This window comes from Lepisma saccharinum, chromosome 3, assembly GCF_977018435.1.
Source record: "Lepisma saccharinum chromosome 3, izLepSacc3.1, whole genome shotgun sequence".
In the NCBI taxonomy this organism is placed as follows: Eukaryota; Metazoa; Arthropoda; class Insecta; order Zygentoma; family Lepismatidae; genus Lepisma; species Lepisma saccharinum.
In genome coordinates, this window is record NC_139231.1 from 128,946,102 (window position 1) to 128,952,988 (window position 6,887).

Genomic DNA, 6,887 nt, shown 5'->3' on the forward strand with positions numbered 1-6,887 from the left:
ACGCAGGTGGCGTCAATGTAGTTTCCCCTTGGCCTGGCAACGATTGGTCATCACCATTTCCACATTGCGTGCCGCAGTGGCCTTGTACCAACGGTGTTAAGTGAGGTTTTGAGCCACCCTGTACTCCAACTCCAACAAAGAAACAAGGTATGATATGGCTCATGAGCAGCACACAATGGCTTTGGAATGAATAGTTAAGTTACAGCTAAGTGAAAAAGTGACAATTTAAGGACATATAGCCTTCAGTAGCAACATTAGCAGTCTAGAATTTTATTCATACATCCCAGCAATATGATCACATGTAAAAGGACCTCTGAAGGTATTCTTAGTTGCCTCTTCCCTGGACTGACTTCATCCCATACTCCATTCCAGCCTCAACAACCTCAGAATAGTTAGAAGACCTTTACTGTCATTTAACTGAGGTCTGTGAGCTAGCAAAACAAAGATTTCAGGGGGAAGAAAAATGTTCAAGGCTGAAAAAAAAGGGTGGAAATGCTTCCAAAACTCTCTACCTGGGAAAATGTGTGTGTGATGTTCTACAGCAGCTTATATTTCAATTAATATCCAGTACATGAGCACTATGAGATAATATAGTCCCAATGTTGCATATAAAACAGTACAGGAAATTACAGTTACGGATCAAAACATTGTGCAAGAACCACAGGAACATAACTCCAAAAATGCGGTGTTCAGTTTCTTATGTAAACCCGTCCATCCATTTGCAAGGAATCATGTGTCCTTTTCTCCCCCTCAAGGTGGTTGACCCTTGAGAAGGGTTTATTGCTGTCCCAACCAGATGTGAAAGTGGATTGAGGGGGGGGGGTTGCGGGTGGGATCAAGTTCCAAGATTCTTTCAGTTTGCCACAAGATTTTGGCATTCGAAACATTTGGAAGTTTTGCACCAGTCTGGCAATTTCACGCGTGCGCAAAGCTTGCTTTGCTGTTTTTCTGGTGTTTGGTTAAGGTGGTTGAAAATAAGTCGTGGGTTTTGGAGGGAATTTCTTTATTGGTGTTTATGCATACCTTCTTACGAAAGGTGAAACGCGTAGAATTTCTAATCTGTACGTGTAGGCATGCGTAGTCAGTGCTATGAACAATGTATTGACATGTGTCGGGTATTGGAACCGAGTGCAATGAGGGAATTTGTCGTGAAGAAAATTAATTCCTTCCGTACAACATTCAGAAAGAATATAACGAAATCGTAGACTCAAAAAAATTAGACCCTGGAGCTGAAGATATTTACAAGTCCACCCTCTGGTACTTTCATATTACCAGAGGATGCTGCGCGGTGGGATGCCGGAACCCATAGGTGTAACTTGACAGGTCAAGGCGCAAGGAAGGACACTCACCCCCACCCCTCCACACACATAAATGTCCATGTTTATAAAAATGTACAATGGTAGAAGAATTTTTTAAAAAAGCTTTTGGAACCTAATGTTCATGTTCTCTCCTCTCCCCCTTTCCCAAAGCTAGGCTCCAGGTTACGCTGGTACCGGAACCTAGAGGGGAAATTATGTTCATTTGATTAAATGGATGAGTGACAAACAAGCCGCATGCACTTCTTTCGATATTTGAACCCAGGATTTCAGATTGCAAAAATTGATATACGGTGTCATAAAGCTTGCCATACTATGCTACACCATGGAAATATCCATACTTCATACAGGATTCGAACCCAGTACTAGTAATATCGCAATACACTAGTTTGCTTGTGAAGAGTGCCTATTTGCAATAAGACTATAACAAACCTAAAAAATATACGTGAATGAGAAAGTAATGAACACACTTTCAAATACTCGGTTCTCAGAACAGAATAAATTGCATGTAATGTTTCTGAGATTATTTGTCCAATTTTTGTGGTGCAATGGACAATTAATTAAATTATCATACTGTATATTATTACTATTATTATTATTCTGAGACACTTGGTTCGGACGCCTCCCCCTGAAATGTATTTATGGATACATGCCTTGTCTGTGTGTAAACAGTTTCTATAATTTTCTCTGTCGAAAGTCATTCAGCAAATTCATATGGCTGCATGTACAATTCTTATTACCAAAAAACAGAATCTATACCTTATTTTCTATTTTAAAAGGGCACTATTTAAAATAACATCGAAACAAGCATCTCTAGGTTTTGTCGCAAGAAATTAACAGAATGCAATGGATGGGCGAAGCCAAGAAAACGTAACAAAAAATGAGCAACGTTGATTTTTTCAGCTGCAAGTGTGCAACTATTTCTCTCCAGCTTTTGGCACTCTCAGGGTCTCGCCAATCGGCTAGGAGCCCTGCCGTTTTCTTTGTAAATGGATGGCCTGCTTAATATTTTGCAACAACTCAGACTTTCATGAAAACTTTCAACTAGTAGGGGGGATGGTGCTCAGCGGGCAATGGCGATCACCCCTCTGTAGTCGTTACGGAGGGTGTTATTGAAGAGTAACCCGTGCTAACATCTAGAACCCAGTACTACGAGGCACCAAACAAAAGACTGCACATGTGGAGTTGACTTTTAAGAAGCAGGGTGCGAAAAACGAATGTCATATTTTGTTATAAAATTGGGAAGGAAAAAAGTGCAAGGTGAGTAGACGGAAAGTTTAAGCTAGAGTCTTGAAAATTTTAGATATAATAATAGTATCTCCTGTTTATTTCTTAATTATTATAAAGTAAACATTTGAGGTTCTTCATGAGACGAGAAACAAAGAACATAATATGGCACCTATCGGGTAATGACGCTCACGGTGTTTGTGATGGGTACATGATAATAAGCGTCCCATGTGTGCATTTTTGTGCAAAATTGTGCTCAATTTAATTTGTACCTGCATATTAATAAATATAAGTTCTTAAATATATAGTTTCTGTATAGTACAAAAATGGTATTGATTTACTGTTAGGATGAGTACTGAGTGCCATTATCCTACTAATTGGGCAATTGTGCTCACACACACATTGTTACTTTTTTACGTTTACAGAGATAACTATTAGCGACAGGGAGCAAAGTAATACGCAGAGATGTACTACAAACATTGCTTTTTCAAGCCCACATTTTCTTTTTGTTTTACTGCGTACAGTTTTTGAGATTTTTAAAATCTCCCTTAGGTGGTCGCAATTCCCCCACTTTCCCCTATAGGTTTCATATTATATTCTGGTTGCAAATATCACTTTCTAGCTTCCTCTATATATGAACGAAAATACTCAAGGCTTCTAAACAGTCAAGACCAGCAAACAGGAGAATGTATGATGTCCTATTGTTAGGGTGTGTTCACCTGTGCACATGCAACTGCAGGAGCGTGCAACCATCTGTCCCAGACAGGAAGACTCATGCAACATCATGCACATTTCATGGTTTTCTGTTCAATTGAGTTTTGCAGTAACTTCAAAAGTTTGTTCAATCTTGTTTCCAGTATAGCAGAAGGATGGAAAAAAAAGTACACTGAAAATTATAATTTGTTTCCACATGACAAGGTGGAATGAAGTGATTCCCTGAAGTATAATGGGGTCAACAAAAAGTAATTTGCTTAGCATTATGAAAAGAACTATCCATGTAAGAATTAATATAAAAAATAAACATGAAAGAAAATATACTCTTCCATACAACTTGAAAATCAGACAACACACCTAAATTATACGAAAAATCTTTGCCCGTTAGTTACAAGAAGGTTTGTGCAATGGCATAAAATTTTAATTTTGTAAATTTACATATATTTCATATATTCCTTATAAACAATTATGAAATCCTTAATGTTTATTGATACATGATATAGATACTAGAAATGTACATGCATTAATGGTTATAGCACATATCATTAAACTTATCTCTGTAAGATTTCCATGGTTTATCAAGGTTTAGTATTGCATTTTTGTTCACAGAAATATCAAACTAATGAGTGGTTTTGTGTGTTATTTATCATTATTTCATGTTATGATATCAGCGCAGACAATCTTTTCGTATTACGTGCATTGTTGTGCATAAAATGTTAATCCTCTTGTAGATCAAGACTTACAGAACAATAACAAATTTATTGGACAGCAAGTTACACATGGTTACACTATATTTCCGCTATATATTATGTAGTAGTGTTACTGGCGATATTCAGCATTGACATGTGACAGTGCTGCCCTTATGTCAGAGAAGTCTGTAATGGGAGATTATCTGCAAACAATTGCAGTCCGTATCTTTAGTGCTTAATGTGCACTTTACTTGTCTACGAGTGCAACTGTGTTTCCAGTCTGGTGCCAACCTCTGTGGCAGAATGGTTAGCATAGTGTGCCATGATTCCCGGGTTTGAATCCCAGTCTGGGCATAGGTGCTCCTTGTGTATCCCATCATCCATTTCATCATATCAACACTCATCCTGATTAGCCAATTTCATCATGTCATCGCTCATCCTCATTAGCCAATTTCATCATATCATCACTCATCCTCATTAGCCAAAATAGCAGAGAAGCAAAGTAAAACAAACCTAATCAATCCTGCCTGGTGCTTTGGAATTCCTCTATAAAATTAAAGTCCGACTGTACACAAATTTTTAAATGAGACCCTTTTGCCAGTGGGAGGCGTGGAAAAGCAAGCATGTAAACAGGATTGGAACAATTGCACAATGTGCCTCCACTGGAGAATTGAATTAGGGACTGGTTACGAGTTGACTGTGATTTCCACTTCAAGTGCTAAAGGTATCATTATGTTCTTGCAGCCTAACAACTTGTTATCAACTGAATATATATCTTAATCCCCCGTGATGGGGTTCTTCATGAAACATTTTAAATACCTAGGTAATGTTAACCTCTTTTTTAATGATTACTGACACATCTACACAACCTTGGACGGAAATGAGTTCTAGGGGAGGGGGCAATGTTTGACGGCCAAGTGTACCTGCAGGTGGCAAATACCGCCCACAACTTCAAATTTTCTGCAAATAAAAAAACTTTTTGTAAAATTTCCTTTAAAATAACTCCATTTCATTTTTTGCTTGGCAAGTCTGTTAATTTCTAGTAGTCTCTAGTAAATTCTGTAATATGTATGTATATTGTGTGCCTCTTGATGTAGGTTAGACTTTTATTCTTGTAGATAATTCTCTTTGTAATATATGTAATGACATAAATGTGGTCTGCTAATTTTCACATACTAAAATTCTGGTATAAATGTGTTTAAGTGGAAGTAAAGGCTCAACAGTCATAACTTTGCCATGAAAAACAAAATTAATAAATAAATGATTGGTTTGGAATCAAACAAGTCTATTTTCTCATTATTATAAGATTCCTTGTGTTAACTGTTCCTTCAATGTTGTCCATTTCTCCCACTGTTATAATTGTAACACTGATGAAGTGCGAGAGTGCACTCTGAAACGTCGCACAAAAGTGTTTTTTCTTGCCACATAAAATCACCAGTTTTTAGGTTATAATGCGCTTCCGTGAGCTAGAAACTACGACGGACGTTCATATGAAGACAGAATCTTCATAAACCATGCAAATTCTTACATTTTCTTGCGGGTGTACGGAAGGTCATCAGAACTCTGAACGTCCCTTTGTCTTAGTATAATAATGCCTGTAATTTAAAATTCTTGAGGTAATGTGCGAGTTAAATTAAGGGTACCCTTGACCTTCTGTACCCCCTGGAGAATGTGAAATACTTTGCATGGTTTATGAAGATTTTGTTGTTCATGAACGTTTTCAGTTGATTTCAGCTCTCGGAAATGTGCTCTTGTGAAGTAAGGTATGTATGTTAACTTAGCATGTTACTACTGTTAAGCAGAACAGCCCGAAGGCTTCGCACAAGTGAATTTAGCACTCAAAACAACTTTCCACAACAGCAGCTATAATTTTACTTAGTTAGGTTTGGTACTGATAGTTATTTACGACGTGTTCTTCCGCTATTTTAGTGTGCATACAAACAGTTTTTACTAACAAAAAGCGGCAAAAATACTCTGAAATTGCAGGTATTAACTTACGTACGTAGGCCATTCTTTGACATCAAATATCTCCGTTATTTGTGCTTTGCTAAATCTGCAACCACTTTTACATTACGTAAAACATTGGAATCTGTAGATTAAAAGAAAATTCAACGTAATTCTCGAGGTGGTACAGTGGGTAAATGGCCCCAAATTAAGATCCGTGTGCTACCGATATGCATGTCAGTTACTTTCATTCACAAATTTAATAAAAATTCCTAACCGGTATATTATTTCGATACTATAGTATAACCGGTATTACATAAATAAAAAGTCCTATTTTTGTTGCTACTAGTAAAACAAAAGTTTCCAAGAGTATGATACGAGAAGGAAACTTATTTGCATGTGATATCACCAACATGAAAAATAACATAAAATAATAACGAGATTGAGCAATATGAATACCGTACTTCATTTTAAAACAGACTGGACAAATTTTAAAGTAGAATCATTCTCTGCTTACCTCCAGTTTCACATCCAATCCTAATTGCGTTGTATAAAAGTAATTTCTTTTCTTATAAGTAATATTGCACTATTTTAAATCACTATCTCAACGTACGCTTCCTTTCAAATTCAATCTCAGCCATATCAAATCACGTCTACAATTGCGAAAACGCCCACGAAATTTGGCGCCATTTCAGAGCGCCAAGATGATAAAAACAGAAGCGCATCGGAAAACGAACGTAATCACATATTTCTTAAAGTTTGTAGTGAAAAAGTTTGACTAGTCTTCTTTGAAACAAATGTGTACATAACTTGTAAAAAATGCGTATAAGACATCGATCGTTTTACATGCTACGATCTGTTAATTATAAAAGAAAGCATAGTTTGTATGATTAAATTTTCATACAGGATACTTGAATTCTATTGGTTGCATCAAGATGTACCGTATAGTGTTGCCACATGAAGGGAGATTTCTCTTCTTGCAGGGAAAAGGGAAATT

The 6,887-nt window shown here is 36.9% G+C and overlaps 1 protein-coding gene across 1 annotated transcript in view; it reads right to left on the reverse strand.

The window, feature by feature from the left end:
- Window positions 1-6,571, reverse strand: part of LOC145985679 (uncharacterized) — a 68,885-nt gene extending 62,314 nt beyond the window's left edge. Inside the window, exon 1 of the mRNA XM_083119748.1 lies at window positions 6,408-6,571. The gene's annotated coding sequence lies outside the window, so the exon portion shown is untranslated. The remainder of the gene's footprint in view (window positions 1-6,407) is intronic.
- Between the last annotated feature and the right edge of the window lie 316 nt (window positions 6,572-6,887).